General features: G+C 36.4%; 1 pseudogene; it reads left to right on the forward strand.

The window, feature by feature from the left end:
* The window catches only part of LOC100470355, an 83797-nt pseudogene that overhangs the window by 60766 nt on the left and 6609 nt on the right, over positions 1-16422 (forward strand).

Raw genomic sequence — 16422 nt, forward strand, 5'->3', positions numbered from 1 at the left:
ACCTCGTTATATATTTGTTGATTAAATGAATTGAATAAAAAGCACACAAAAGGTAGTTTCATCAATAAAACTTAGAGGAAATACAAGTGGGTGTAGGTGAAATAGTCCAGAACAAGCCTGGTAGAGTCTGTAAGATTCTAGATGGTTGTTGATCACCTTCAAGGGCAACGCCTGAGTATCTGGTATATTACTCATCACTTCTGTCCTTTCTTCCATTCTTACCTTACCTAATTCATCTTTTAGTCACCTATAACCCTGCCCCTTGTTTTTGAGCAAAGTGATATTATGCAAAAATATTCCCAGAGGAGCACAAGGCAGAGGGAAAGATGTTTAAATTCAAAACAATGCAGCTTTGGTGAATATATTATAGACAGCAAGCTGTCATCATGACCATGTGAGTTATGCCAATTTGAATGATAAATGTGAGAAAGCATCCTACAATAATGCTAAGATGCTTACTCAGAGTTGCTTGCATTATTGGCAACAGTATGTACCCAATGAAATGATATTATATTGTTTCTGGGATAAACTCACACTTAAGAGTCACATTTTACCAACAGAATATGATTGAAAAGTCACTTCACACATTCAACAAACCATCTGGAAAACTCTCTTAAAGAACTTTTGACAACTTAGAGAAAATGGATGAACTAAAAGGCACTCTGACTTCAGGGTAGAAGAAAATTAAATTGGTTTCCACTAGGTTGACCACAATCAAGAAATTCAAACTTAACTCCAAAAGTGAGAGAGACACTTGAAGACTAGTAATATGGTTTTGGGGAGAGCAAGATGAATTTAGCCAAAGTTTTTGAACTCTCTAGAGAGAAGGGAGGTCATAGATAGGAAGACCAAGAAGAAGTCTGCAATAATCCAGACAGGCAATGATTAAACCCTGGATGAGAACAGGAATTATTGATTGTCTAAAGGGGGAGTGGGTGGAGGGAGTTAATTTCCCTTGCTTCTTCCTTACTTCAGACAAATAAATCATTGCTTTCACCTATACATCTGAAGAAAATACATCATGAAAAAAGTAGAACTATTGGTGGTTAAAAAAAATTGAGGTATAAAAAGTTAAATGCTACTAGAACTGAATTTGTAAAGATAGCTATATGAACTTAAATTATTAATTACTAAGGCCAACACTGATTCCCACATTGCCAGATCCTGCTGAGATTTTTAAAAACAATATGTTTTTGTCTTGAAGGGTGTTTGAAAGAAACTGGTTAACCTAAAAGGCCTTGAGATGTTAGGGGAATTACAGAAGAGAGACTCTGTAAATCAATACAGTTTCTTCAGCAAATACTGTATCAAAAAGAAGGACATTGAATTCAACATTGTCAGCAATGGAGATAAAATCATTTATATCCAAGGAAGTGTAAACAGCCTCAGACTAAATAGTTGGCAGCACAGGAGGAAATTGAAAGAGGCTCTCATCATACTGCACCCGCACAATCTTTGATTCAGTAGGAGGCCCGTTTACAAAGACATGCTATTGGTTTGAAGGATGACCACCCCCTCCAAAGCCTGCTTTTAACACTTAGCAGAAAGTACCCTGTGCTTTCCTTTTGGAATAATAAGTATGTTTCACATCTTCCAACTAGTGATTCCAACTGGTTAAAGGATTAATATGATCTCTCCCATTTTACAGATAGGACACAGGAGTGCTGACAAAGCTTAAACACCTTAAATGACATATGTAGTTATCATAGTGCAATTTAAATTATGACTCATTATGATCTTAAGAGTCTAAAACTGCTCCAGAATTGAAGAAAGAATTGCCAAAAAGAAAATCAATGCTTAAACTATAGAACACTGAAGCATCTGCAGCACATCGTGCCAGCTACCACAAATCCTCTACTCTCTCTCACCTCAGTTTCCTTATCTTTAAAACCAGGAAGCAAAACCTTATGATCTGGTGGATATCTCTATTCAAATATTCAAAAAGTATGTCTCCATGTTCTTGTGAACCCACCCAGCTCCTAAAGTCTACACAAGTGTAGAGCTTTACCTCTTTGCAAGTGTTCCTCCATTTCCAGGCAAAGTCAAACGGAATGTCCTGAGGAGACACCAGGAATTCAGTATTGGAATCTAAATGAGGAGGAAAACAGAGGCTTAGGTTAAAAAGAATGAAGAACTAATCTATCAAGTACTAAGTATTTATTGATCATTAACCGTGACATATCCAACAGTAAGGTATCACAGGGAATATAGAAGCATGTGAACCATGGTTCTTACCTTCTGGAAATCAACACTCCAGCACTCAGAAAATACAATTACCTCCAAAAACACCAGAGAATCCTATTTGAATATAATATCTTTGATGACTCTTGAAGTCATATCTATATTTTTACCTTCATACCACTGTGTTTGGTTTGAATTACACCTGAGAGATAGTTACAAAACTAAATAAGGTAGTTCTCCCCTATCCCCTATAACTACTTAACTAAATAAGGTAGTTCTCCCCTACCCCCATAACTACATTTTGCCAGAAATTTTTGGTGCCAAGTTATATCAGGAAGTATAATTAATAGGATATAAATTCAGTGGTTGGTATATTAAACTGGTAATTTCCTCATTGAGTATCCTATACCTTTTCCTCACAATAGCTGATGTTCAGGAGCTTTCCATATGAGTATATCTATAGATCATACGACTTTTAGAAGCCTTAAATTTCAGCCCATGAAGGTTTGTGTGCTCTTTCAGCTCTTCTGATACCTGTCAGTCTCTCAGAAAAGACTTCTCAAAAATCCTCGTCTCTTACTCTGATTCCCAGATGGTAAGCAATAGAACCTTCATTTCACCAAAGAGGAATTTCTTTTCCAATGTCTACCACAGGGCAACCCTTTTCATCTACCAAAAACCTACTACTGTTTTTGTTTCAGAAACGGTCACTTCAGCCAGCAGAGGAAATCTTCTCCCTCTTTTTATATACGAAGTAATGGAAGCTACGGCAATCTCATCTATCTCCCATTTTACACAAGAATTAGCATTTTTTTTATCATTAAATCAAGCCATAGCTCTCTCCCTTCCTCTGGCTCTCTTCTCAATATCCTAGCTCTTCAGCTGACTTGGTTCTTAGCTATCTAAAGTCATAAGTGCTGAGCATTCACGGAGCTCCTCCAGAGAATATAGGAAAAACTAAAGTACATTCAAAATAATCGCTATCCAAGATTAGAATGCTGATAGTATTGTTACAATCTCAAATTTCAAAGAAACAAAAGCAATCATAGATTTACAGTTCAGTTGGGAAAAAAAGAAAAAGACAACCCCAGAAACCAAAATAAACTGGTTTGCTCCCTTTTAATCACTATGTAAATACAACAGTATTCCAGACATTTCAGAGGTTTATTTTAGATGTTTGCTTATTTTTTTAATTTTAAATTTACTGAAAATTGTTAGTAATAGGCACTAAAATCCAATTATGAAATTAAAATCCAAGGCCTCTAAGGAAGATAATGTCAATGACAAAGGAATAGCCCACAATATTCTGAAGATATTTTATGCTGTTAATCTTTTATAAGTCTAATGCTATGGTGGGCATATATGGACACTATATTACAGACAGGAAAATCAAGTCCATGAGTGTCAAGTGTGTTTCCCAAGGCCAATCATTAAATCATGAGAAGGGCAGAGCACAATTTAAGAATAAAACCTTAACTTAAAAACTAAACAGTTCTTCAGGAGACTGAGAAAGCTGATGATATTTGATGAATTGTAGAAGTTCAATGAGGTGAAGGAAAAGCAGGAATTATTTAGAATGTTCAAATAAAAATATGCTGTGACATTTTGGCAATATCACATTAGACTTATGGTAAACTGACCAGCCCTGAAATTGGTCCATATGTCTTGTACATATCATAAAAAAATCACAGTCAGATGAATGATATGCTTGCCTAGTGATTTATCTCTGATAAATGGAAAAGGCCATTTCATAGGAGACAATGATAGCTATTTCCCACAATGTTTATATGAAAAGATTACAATTTACCGTATTTACACTGTTTATTAATGTCACATCATGGAATACAGAGTTTCGTATTCTCTTTACCGGCCTTTGCAATGTATCTGCTAAAAATCAGAAAGAAAGCTAATACATACTGGATGCTACTATATTTCAGGTGCTACTCCAGGATCAGTACTTGTGGTCTCATTTAATTTTTACAAAAATTTTATAATATAATTAGTAACCTAATTTCATCAATGAAGAATCTTTGGTCAAAAATGGTTGATGAGGGGCACCTGGGTGGCGCAGTCGTTCAGCATCTGCCTTCGGCTCAGGGCGTGATCCCAGCATTCTGGGATCGAGCCCCACATCAGGCTCCTCCGCTATGAGACTGCTTCTTCCTCTCCCACTCCCCCTGCTTGTGTTTCCTCTCTCGCTGGCTGTCTCTGTCAAATAAATAAATAAAATCTTTTTAAAAAATGGTTGATGATTATACTAAGGGTAACTCAGCTAAAAGTGTGGAGTTAGAATTTTCAATCAAATACCTCACTTTAAAGTGCCATGTTGTATTACATCTGGATTCTGGAATCTATATTATTAATATCCACTGTCTCCATCTGTACTTGGAGCATGAATTCCTAACATCTAGGCATGTTTCTCCTGCCGAATTAGGCCATGGCCCAGAGAATACTTCAGGAAAGTCACTAACAATCTATTGGACCAGATCTGATAAATGAGATAAAAGCTGTCATTTCTGTACTAAACTATGCATGCTAGATAATACACTCATTCACACACACACACACACGTTTTTGAACTTTAAGAGGTCCACAAGGTCTTCCATCTTGCAAAGAACTAGAGCAACATTCAAGCACCATGGATGCAAATCTCTGGAATTCAAAGACTTGAGGCGAGCCCCGTATCTAGATAAGTGGTACACTTCCTACTGTGTGGCAATTGAAGGGATTGGGGGACTTCTCTCAAAATACTTTTTATCCAAAATCTGATGCCCAAGAAGTCCTCTCTCTTCTACTTTCAATCCAACCTAAGCTTTAACCCCTAACTGAAGCCCTTCTTACCTCCTGTATTAGGCTCCCTAGATTGCCCTCATCCACCTAGAGATCTCTTAGCTCTCAATTCTTTTTTATTTTTATTTTTTTTAAAGATTTTATTTATTTATTTGACAGAGACAGCCAGCGAGAGAGGGAACACAAGCAGGAGGAGTGGGAGAGGAAGAAGCAGGCTCATGGCAGAGGAGCCTGATGTGGGGTTCGATCCCATAACGCCGGGATCACGCCCTGAGCCGAAGGCAGACGCTTAACTGCTGTGCCACCCAGGCGCCCCTCAATTCTTTTTTAGCACAGAATACTTATATTCAGTGATCCATCACTCCCTCATACATGGTCTTCTACTGTTTTCTTAATACTTTCCATTACTATTGCTTCTCAACTTTTTGTATTATTAACAGCAATGACTGTCTTGATGGTGGTAAGAGTTTGTGGCCTCTATGTCTACATCAGGTATCCAAAGTCACTCAAAATAAACATCCCCTCTAAATAAAAATATGATTATTATGCCAATATGGTTTCAAGACAAAGTCCATCTCAACAAATCCTTCCAATTGGAAGACTGCCTCCTCCAAGCCACTTCTTTACAGATCTTCTGAAGCCACCATGAGCAGACAGTAATATACGATGTATATTAGTAAACATGTTAATGATGAACAACACTGGCTTTCTCAAGGAGGACAACAACAGCTGTGAAATACCCAAGAGGTTTACAAGCTTCGGTATATGGTTTGACAACATGATTCAATAACCTTACACGATATTAAAATCAGACTACTTCCTTTTGTTTCCTTCCCTCTTGTTGCCTCAGATATGTTCTCATTTGGGATACACCGAGATTATGTTAGACCCACAATAATTTTAGGTATTTCTACTATTGAGTAATTTAATTTTTTAAAAGATTTTATTTATTTGAGAGAGAGAGAGAGAGAGCACGGGCGCAGCAGAGAGAGAGGGAGATGCAGGCTCCCCACTGAGCAGGATGCCCGAAGCAGGGCTCGATCCCAGGACCCTAGGATCATGACCTGAGCCGAAGGCAGACGCTTAACCGACTGGGCCACCCAGGCGCCCATGAGACATTTTAATGTGGAGAATTGTCTGGTACCCAGGCCATCTTCTTTGATGCTTGCCTCGTCCTTCCTTTCTGGGAACCCTTAGTAACCCTGACTCTGGCTGAGTTGATTTGTTGTGTGACTTAAATTATGCAAAAACTTCCTATTCTGTTCCTCATATATATTTTGATAGCAATTATAGTTAAACTGACTCATCTTCATTGTTGTACCTTTACTTTTCTTCCTGTACTTTTGTTTCATGTCAGAAGGCCATTTTTCCTGGAGAATTTTTTTTTTTTTTTTTTTTACAAATGTCTACTCGTTTCTCAGACACTGTGAGACCTATTTTTATATTTTATTTTATCCCTCTTCCCTGTGAATCCTGTGTCATACACCTGAGCAGTTCGATAGTTTAAGAGCTTCTTTTCTTGGTTGATAATTGCTTTGACATCAATGGGAATTCACATGTGCAAATGAAAACTCTTCTATGGCAAGAATCTTCTTTTAGGACCCATCTGGGTAAGCCAGAGAAGTCTGAGAATGGTTTTATATTACTCAAGAAAATTCAACTGTTTATTACTGCTATGTATTCTGAGCAGATTTATACAGGAATGCATTAACAATGTTTAAAAACATTTCATACCATCATATGAAAACATATCTCCCAATTTACAGGTCTTTATATAATAATACCTTGTATGATTCTTTAGAAAGTACATCATTACACAAGACCTGCACAACATTGATGTGAAGTAATGTAGGAATATAGTATCTTTGTCATTGTCGGGTAAACTCACTGAAGCTAATCTGTAAGACAAGGTCATTTTATCAAGACAGGAAAGGGGAGAACCAGCATTAAACTTTAAAATGTTTTGATTACCAGAAATACAAAGAACAGAAGATGTTGAAATGATTTTAAAAGATCATAAGAAAAACTGTTTCTGAAAGCCAATTAAACCAATATATCATACTGAAATAACTGAAATGATTAATTCGCTTATTCATTATTTACATATGCAGATATACTAGTATTTATTCAACAAAGATCTATTAATTACCTAATGTATGCCAGAAACTCTGCTACCCACAGGAGCAAATGTAGACATAAATAAGACAAGGCCTGTGCATTATGTGGCAAAGCCGAACAGTGCATAATACGTTGACTCCTGAAACAGAAAATTTGGGTTTTATATATCCAGAGGCAAACTAGACATTGATATATATCTCTGCATCTTCTATTTTCATAATAGTTATGCGACATAGCTAATGTTTTATGTTAAACACAAGAACAAATTAGTCACAAAAATATATACCCAAAAACTTGATAGAAAAGTTAATACTGCTTTTTATTTTGAGGTAATTTTAAACAACAAAAAGAGTTGCAAAAATAGTTCAAAGATATATGAAATGTCCAAAAAAAGGCAAATCAAAGGAGAAAGTAAATTAGTTATTCCTTAGGTCTGCAGGTGAGATAGGGTATGGAGAAGAATAGAGAATAACAAATGAGTATTTGTTTTAAGGTATTTCCACTGACGGTTCACTTGTGTTCCAATACTGACGATTGTATCTGTATCTACATCCTTAGCTTATGTTTATATATTTCTGTGTCCATAATTATGTTAATATCATCTGTCATTTCTAGTGTTTAGGTTGGGAGGGGGATGGAGATGAATGGTCTTACATGCCATTTTGACCCCATCCCTTCACTATGCACCCTTGATTTTTGAATTCAAATATTCTGTCCTAACCAATAACAGCAAGTCAATAGATTGTTTGTCTTTAGGGACCTCTGTTAGTAAAAACACTTCACATAGCAGAATGCATCCCTTCAAGTACACTCCTCCAATTTCAGAAGGCGTTCATGACAGGTACAGAATCTTTCTATTAGTTTCTACAGAATGTCCCCAAGCCTCCACCATCCATGCCACTCTCCCCTTTACTCAGATATAGTCTCTTATGAAACCATCTCATTATATAACTATATTCCTAAGGAAATGCTTTTTTGTTGGATGTCTTAGCATTCTGCACAATTCGTTCATGTAGAAGTCCAGAAACAAGCAATTCCTTCTTAGGCTCATTTTAGATTTTGGAATGGATAAAATTGACCATACCACCCACTCTACCATCTTCTTCACTAATCCAGATATATTGAATATATGACAATCAGTAAGAGATTGTGGTAGCGTAGTAGTTCCAATTTTCCAAACCAACAGTTTTATAGAGACAAAATTGCAAATAATTTTTTAAAATATCAAATTAGGGATATTGCCAAGATTGCCAAGACCATGTGAAATATGTAAACTGAAGTTCAGGTTTCAATTTTATATTATTAACAAGTTCAGGGGAGGTTAAATACAATGATCCTTTTAAAATACCTACTTCTGATCATCCCAACTGCATATATAATAATCCCTAACCTGTTTTGATTCAAAATACCCTAAAAGGGGTTTCTAGTCTTAAGATAAACATGACTTTGTAGTAAAGAATTCTTTTTGTTGTTAATATCACCATATTAGAACCCATCAAAATTGAATTTGCCTACCTAGGTTCAACTGTCCAGAAAATTCAACTATCTGTAAACCCATATAATGACAATAAAATAAGCCTTTTATTTTTTTTTTCTTTTTGGCTTTTGGGCAAGGCAATACCATTATCAGAAATTCTATTGGTTGAAGAGTTAATTATGTCTTTTAAAAACAAGTCCCTCGGGCCTAGACCTAGTGTGCTGTTGTTTCTGTTTCATATAAAACTTTTATAAGTTAGAATGTACGGTTTACAGGCTTCCAAAAAGCAGTTTATTATATAAATAGAGAAGGTCTATGAAAGGCAGGATATGCACATAGCAGCCAGAAGCCTCACAGTTCTAACACACTAAGCTGCTTCTGAAAGTACCAGAACTTTACATCCTGGGCTGTTCAAAATGATGACCATATATGGTAAAGAAAATATTAAAAGACTTTAAATTCTACCCCATATATTCTAATTAAAATCAATGCAATATATAATAAATATCTAAAATATTCTCTTTCACTAGAACATTTTAAAGTTTTAAAGTGCTAAAGCCATTGGGAAAATTTATTTATCCAGAATGATTCATGCACCAAGTACTCTTACTAGAAAATATGTTTCTGTATTTGTAAAGTATAATTGTTACAGGTTCAAGGACCTTTTTTTCTCAAAAGACTATCTTATGAAGTACATGTATCATGTCTTTAAGAAAAAAATCATTCAATAAGGGCATTAACCAAGGATCAAAGCCAAGCATAGGAGAGCACTATGTGTCAGAGATGCTGTGTATCAGCATTAAGACAATAGAGACATTCAAACCAATGGATTTAAATTAAAAATAATAATAAAATAATTCAAATTCAGTCAAAATGGACAATGTTGTTTGCTGAAATCAAAATGGTTTATGGTCCTTTAGATCCTTAAATAGGTATTTTAAAAAGTGCCAAAAATGTTTGCTATTCTGTGACAGAAGAATGTAACAGCATTGAGTTGGGAAGAAGGGAAAGAGAGGTTAATTCTACATGATGACAGGGAGGGTTAAAAACGCTTTTTGAAATAGAGACTAAGCTGAATCTTCAAAAAGGAGACAGGGCCATCAGACACAAATAGATACAAGAGGGAAAACTTACTTTAGGCCTTTAATGTGTGTTTTCTAAGAGTGTTGAGGGAATCTTTGAAAGAATGAGTGAGTAAATGTATGCCTGGGGGCATAGAACTGTGTCAGTAACATCAAGAACATAGAAAACACTCTGAAACATTAACAAATTGTCCATCAATCCAGTATGATGGAGCCTAGATTATACAGCAGGACATGGTAAAAGGTAAAGATGGTGATATAGGTAGAGTTGAATGATAGAACTCCTCTGTCACAGTCCACTTTTTGAGATCACGATGGCAGCAATGTATAATAAGGAAGACTGATTTGAAATACCACTTAAGCTTTCAAATTGATAAAGTTATTTTGATAATTGGAAATATCTAGTATTAGCACAGCTGACAACTATTTGGATGGAGGAGAGTGGTGAAATTTTGGGAAAACTCTCATGTAAATGGGAGAAGATTGTCTAATTCTCTACAGTCATACAAAGTGACCACGACGTAATAGTAAAGGAGGTCAGATACTGACTTGATATGAGGGTTGAAAGTGGAAAAGCAGAAGGTGAAGGTAGATCTGCAAGTTGATGGTATCAAAGCAAAAATTGCACTAGAGAAAATTAAACAGGCAAGGAAGACTTCATTCAAGGCCATTGCAATAAAGAAGAGAGAATCCAGAGCTCAATCTGAACTCCTCTCTTCTTAGGTAAGGGGACCCTAGATTATCTGTGTTTGCTAACTGGGTACACTCGAAGAAAAAGTGTGATTTTTCCTATTTCCATAACAGGAGATAGATTGATACCTTAGAGCAAAGTACTGGCAGAAGTTAGGATTTCTCCTCCCCCTGGGTGACAGGGGCACTATCTCCTGTGAGGATTGTATCTCAAAGGGATGGCTCCCAAGTCCTGGAAATAGACATCACTGGGTAGAAAAGCAGACAAGAGGTATTTTAAAAGATTGACCTCTCAAAAAGGCACGAAAAAATTTACAAGTTTTCTTATGTAGGTGTTCTAAGAAAAAGAAAGTCAAGAAGACTGCTAACTTCAGTCAAGTGGGGAGAAACATCAAGGTCCTCCTGGTCGATGGGAAGAGAGTGACTAAAATGTGATACATGGAGTCAAGCTGAAGTGGTAGGAACAGGGGGAACCATCGGATACATGTTGGATTGGAAGATAACAAAAATATCAAGAAACTGGGTGTTTTTATGAGGTCTGAAAACAAAGTATAGGTAGTGAAACACAGAGAGGTGAATGTACAGGAGATGGCAATAAATACTGATACATTTCTATACTGCAATTCAAACATTTTGGGATAAGACTATTTCAGCATCACCCATTGATATGACATGTGAGTGAAAGTATTAAAACCAAGTAAGAGAAACTGAGGTCAAGTTAATCTATTGTAACAGTAAAAAGAGATTTTTGGTTTATTCTTCATGCTAAGCATGTTACATGTTAACTAGCTCTAATCCCCACATTTTGGAAAACACTGCCAGATGACTTTTCTCTCATTTGAACACACTCTTGTAATGCCTCATTTAACAGTACCGATTGAAATCTGGTATAAACTAAATGTTCTGGATTGTCACGATTTTGGAGTATTTGTGATTGTGTTAATACCTTTCTTTGATGTATTGGTTTTTTGCTTTTTATTTTTATTTCTATTCTTACAGACAGACTGTTAGGGCTTCTAGCTCCTTCCAGATGCCTTTCTCAGCTCTTCTAATTGGCTGTTTTCATCTAAGAAATAAAATAGGCTTGTTGAATTTTAAAGAGACTGGAAATAAGTAATACTTCTCACTGCTGGGAAGTTGAATGGGAGCAGGGGAGGCAGCAGTAACCTTTACTATACATACTTCTATATATTTGGAATTATTATAATAAATTTATAATTTCTTTTAAGTTGAAAAGCCTATTTTAAAAAATAGTATAGACTAACTGCTTTAAGGGAGTACCTGAGGGACATCCCCCTGGCAAAAATTAGCGTTAATATATAAGCTTTATGGCTTCCTTTCTGATTGGCCAGAGGCCTTCTTGGTGGCCTTTTCAGTTTATTCAGTACCCTCTAGACATGTGAGGTTACCAAGTTTTTCAGTTCTTCAAACATAGGGCATTATTATATGCACATATTTTCTAATTTCAGAAGACAAGAAGAGAGAAAAAAAAATTTGAGATCCAATAGGTTCAATTATTTAGCAGTGAAGTGGTTAAAAAGCCCACTGCAGCTGATTTTGATGTTTTAGTGTTATTTGCACTTGAAAAATGTTTTCCCTTGTCATCACTAGGGAGTATCTGCTCTTCTCATATTATGCAGAACAAAATCTCTGTCAGAATAGGGAAAAACATCAATTATTAATTAGACATAAATTATTCCTAATCTACACACAATGCCTAATCCCTGGTTCACAGAAATGCAAATTGGGCTTCAAAAACAATATGTTAACAAGTCATTTGTCTGCAAAAGACATGAGCCCAAGTCCAATATAAAATATAGAACAAATACTTCAAGCTCATTTCAAGGAATACGCTGATGGAAGGTTATCCAGGACAGCAAGGAAATGGAAAACCAGGCAAACAAAATACCCACAAGGTGAACTTGCTTTCTGGTGCATGAAAAACAACTAGTGTGTCTACTGTAGTCATTTTTCAATTCTTCAAAAAAGGTTAAGAATTAACTGGAAAATGGTACTAATATATTCTTCACTACAAATCGTAAAAACAGTAAATAAATAACAAAGGAAGCAATGATGGCTTTAAGAGGCCCAGAAAATGAAAATCCTCTGTGTTACCTGTGATTGTCTTCCTGTGGTCCCTGGGACCTATAACAGACTCAGAAAGCATGGTTAGGATAAAGCCCCTGTTCCAGACAGGGTGGCTCATGCCCTGTCGCAGGCAGGTGCACTGCCCACTCTCATCTCTAGTCTGTTGCCCTGTGTTGATTTTCTAGTCACTTTTCCCATGCTTTCTATTAAGCATTCCCAGTCTTCCTCCATTCCAAATTCTTTTTTCAAAGACCTGTGACACTGATTTTCCCAAAAGTTTCACCTAGCCTTCTAAACGGGCAATCCCTGCTTTGAGCAAGTTCACCTTACATGGCTTCATTTTTTTTTTCTTTTTTTTTAGTTTCAGAGGTAGAATTTAGTGATTCACCAGTTGCATATAACACCCAGTGTTCATGACATCAAGTGCCCTCCTTAACGCCCCTCACCCTGTTATCCTTCCCCCCACCCACCTCCCCACCAGCAACCCTCAGTTTATTTCTTAAAGTTCAGCATCTCTTATGGTTTGCCTCCCTCTCTGTTTTCACAGTACTTTATCTTTCCTTCCCTTTCCCTAGGTTCATCTGTTTTGTTTCTTAAATTCCAACTAGGAATGAAACACTGCTTTGCTTTCACAAAAGACCTACACCAGTACCTGTTTTCACTAACTGAAAGAAATCCAAAGAGGATTTTCACTTTTTTGAAAAAAGGGCAAAAAGTGAAAATAGCATTCAGTACTTGTTTTGCAATGAGCCATTAAAAAGGCATTGTGCACCCCAAACAGCGACAGTAACATCACCCAGCTCCTTCCCAGAAACTCCACTCAGCATCTCACCATCAAGCACCACAGCTTTGAACTGTGTCTGTGAACATGCCTGCTATATTTTATGTCCATTTCTTTTGTATATCCTTTAGTAAAATGTGTACTAAAGTATCAGAAAAGCCTAAAAGAGACTGGTCTGTAGGTCTAGGAATGCTCAAAAAATTTCCAGATGAATTAATGGTAATTGCTTCTTTGCTTTATGCCATGTCAGCTGACACAAGTTTTCATAGAAGCACTCTTTCAGACATGAGGGGAAACCTGTACTCAGCTGAATTACAAAAATAACACTTTCCTGTACCTCTTAAAGATTTCCGACTCCTGAAAAGAGATCTTTTGTATCCTTCCAAACCTCAAACACAAATCTCTGTCTATTTTGGTGATCCTAGGATTTGTTTAGATCTTCAACAAAAATGTTCTTAAAAATCCTTTTTTTAAATAATTTTTATTTTGTTATATTAGTCACCATTCAGTACCATCCCCAGTTTTTGATGCAATGTTCCATGATTCATTATTTGTGTATAACACCTAGTGCACCATGCAATATGTGCCCTCCTTAATACCCATCACCAGCCTCTCCCAATCCCCCACCCCCTCCCCTCTGAAGCCCTCATTTTGATCAAAATTTGCTTCGTCATACCAGAGTCCCCATATGCCACGTGAGTAACTCCGCTTTTCACCAACAGTGTTTGAATTTTCCCAAGCACACGATGAAGTTTCTGTACCTGTAAATGCATCTCTACACCAAATGGAACCCCCAAACTCAAGTTCAAAGGAAAAGACCCGCCACCTGTGTCACTAAAGAGTCCGGCCAGACTCTTTTCCTCCTCTGCTCTGTCCAATTTCCCCAGTGCAATAGCTAGTACAGTGATGAATGCACAAATGGAAAGAATGCAATACTGCACATGATTGATTGCATGGCAAAAGGAGAAACCTACAGAACACCCCAAGCTGGGAACTTATTTTATATCATTCCCTGTTGCTGCTCAGTCGTGAATGCTGCTGTGATTCATTTTCAACGCTTTGAAATCTCTTGGTATTTGTAACATGCTCTGAACCAGATATAAATTGATTGCTCAGCCCTACCTTTTTTTTTTCAATTGAATTTTTTTTTTAACTAACATTTAGCAACACGCTTAATATTGCTTACATATAGCTTTTATTTTTGCTCAGGGGGGAAAAAAGATAGTTTTGCCTCATGAAGATTATGTAATTTAAGAGAGCATTGTGTGGTTTCTGTAATGTAATCACTTCTTATGTGTTAAAGAGCATGGCTCACTGAAAATGTAAGATAACTATGTATATTTTTGGAATTGAATTATTCCAGCACATTTTTTAAGGAAATATATAGGTACTGAGACACATAATGTAGTTTAGAAGTACAAGTTTTCGTCACCACCAGGAGATGAGCTATAAAACAGAATGGAGCCCAACCATGATTTCAGTAAGTGTCCCTTGATATGTAAATACACACACACACTCTCTCTCTCTTAAAGAGGAGACCAGCTTTCAATGTAGGACAGTCTATTAAAAAAATATTGTTCATTCAAGCTTAATAGAAGGTAATCAGAGTCCACTAAATGGTAAGACAACATATGAATTTTCTTTCCCTCATCAAAGGACCAAATATTTATTGGTTTGGGTTTTGGCTAATTGTACCACATGAATGAAATCAGTTGCTTGTTTCACATATGCTCCAAACACACGAGTCTTAATAAGCAGTTTAGGATTCAAAGGCCCACTTGGTAAAATCAGGCCTCGTTGACATTTTTGCTTTCCAGAATTTTAAAAGACAGCTTGCTATCTTGCCTAAGTGTTTCCTCTAGGTAGCAGCCTATTAATGCAGGAACAGATTGCTTATTCCGCTGGTAGCTGGTAGGAATCAAGCAATTTGTAAAAGGATTTCTCCATAGATTAGCTTTTTTCAAGCATGAGTTCTTTAGGTGAAGAATTAGGGCAATATGGCTCCTAGAGCTCCTGGAACAAGCATTCTATGTTACCTTAACTTCAGCCACGGAATATTTTCTTCAATATACCATTTAATTCCTCCCCTCAAAAGCTAGATATATTGTGGCCACATAAGGTGTATTATGAACCTAGGAAGTGTACAACTTACTTAGCAAAGAAAATACTATCTCAAACCTCCACATAGGTTCTCCACAAACCTAGAAATGATTTATCAACACTTTGGACAGTACAGTAGTATCACTTTGCATTTCTAAACCAGAATGAGTGTCTTCGATATATGCTATGGACAAACACTGAGTTCCAGTAAATGCAGATTTTATTGGTGGCAAAAGTCCTGCAAATCAGCATATACTTTGAAATAAGAAAAAAAAAAGTCTACAGCATTTATCCTGATGAGAATTTTGCCTCTTCCCCCTACTACATATGTATTGTAGGCAAGTCTTTTAAACTCTCAGAGCCCCAGTTATCTAATCTATAAAATACAGAAGCTAATATCTATTTTGTTGGACTTAATGAAGTAAGACATAAATTATATAACTTCTATTAAATACTAACAAGTGAATAAATGGAGTTTTATTGGTTTAACCACAAAGATCCTGAATCCTCCAACCTTGGGGGTCACTCTGTCCTTTAAAGGGTTAGAACAACATTGTGTTTATTGTGGGGGTAGGAGCCCCAGTGCCACATTTTTCTACTGAGTATATAGAGGGTGGAGGGGCTGGTCTAGGATCTTCTGAAATCTCACTCTGTATTCAACAAAAGCTTGAATTTAAATATCTTCTATAACTTTTCTCAATTTCTGAGAATTCTTTTTCACCATCCCATTTTATACCATCATCAAAAGACTCTTTCTTCATGTGTTATCCCTAAATGATCATCTGCCAACAACACAAGCCTGTTCTCTGTAGTATTTTCACTGAATTTTTGTGGGTAATGAAAAGTAATTATAGCATAAAGCAAAATGCAACTTTAAAATAAATGGCAGACAAAACTGTTCCTAGAAACGTATCACTCAATCACCATAATAAGGAATTTCTTATTTGTTTTGTGACCAATATAAACGGGTCTGATGCCATGCTGGTGTGGCTTTCTCTTTCTCCAGACATGTCTTTTTTTCTCCAGGTCTTCCAAATCTATTTCTTCTCAAACTGCCATGAGACAATTCTCAGATTCCTGTACTTCAGTGCAAAAAAAGACTTTTCCTCTGAAAT

Source organism: Ailuropoda melanoleuca, chromosome 7 (assembly GCF_002007445.2).
Source record: "Ailuropoda melanoleuca isolate Jingjing chromosome 7, ASM200744v2, whole genome shotgun sequence".
NCBI lineage: Eukaryota > Metazoa > Chordata > Mammalia > Carnivora > Ursidae > Ailuropoda > Ailuropoda melanoleuca.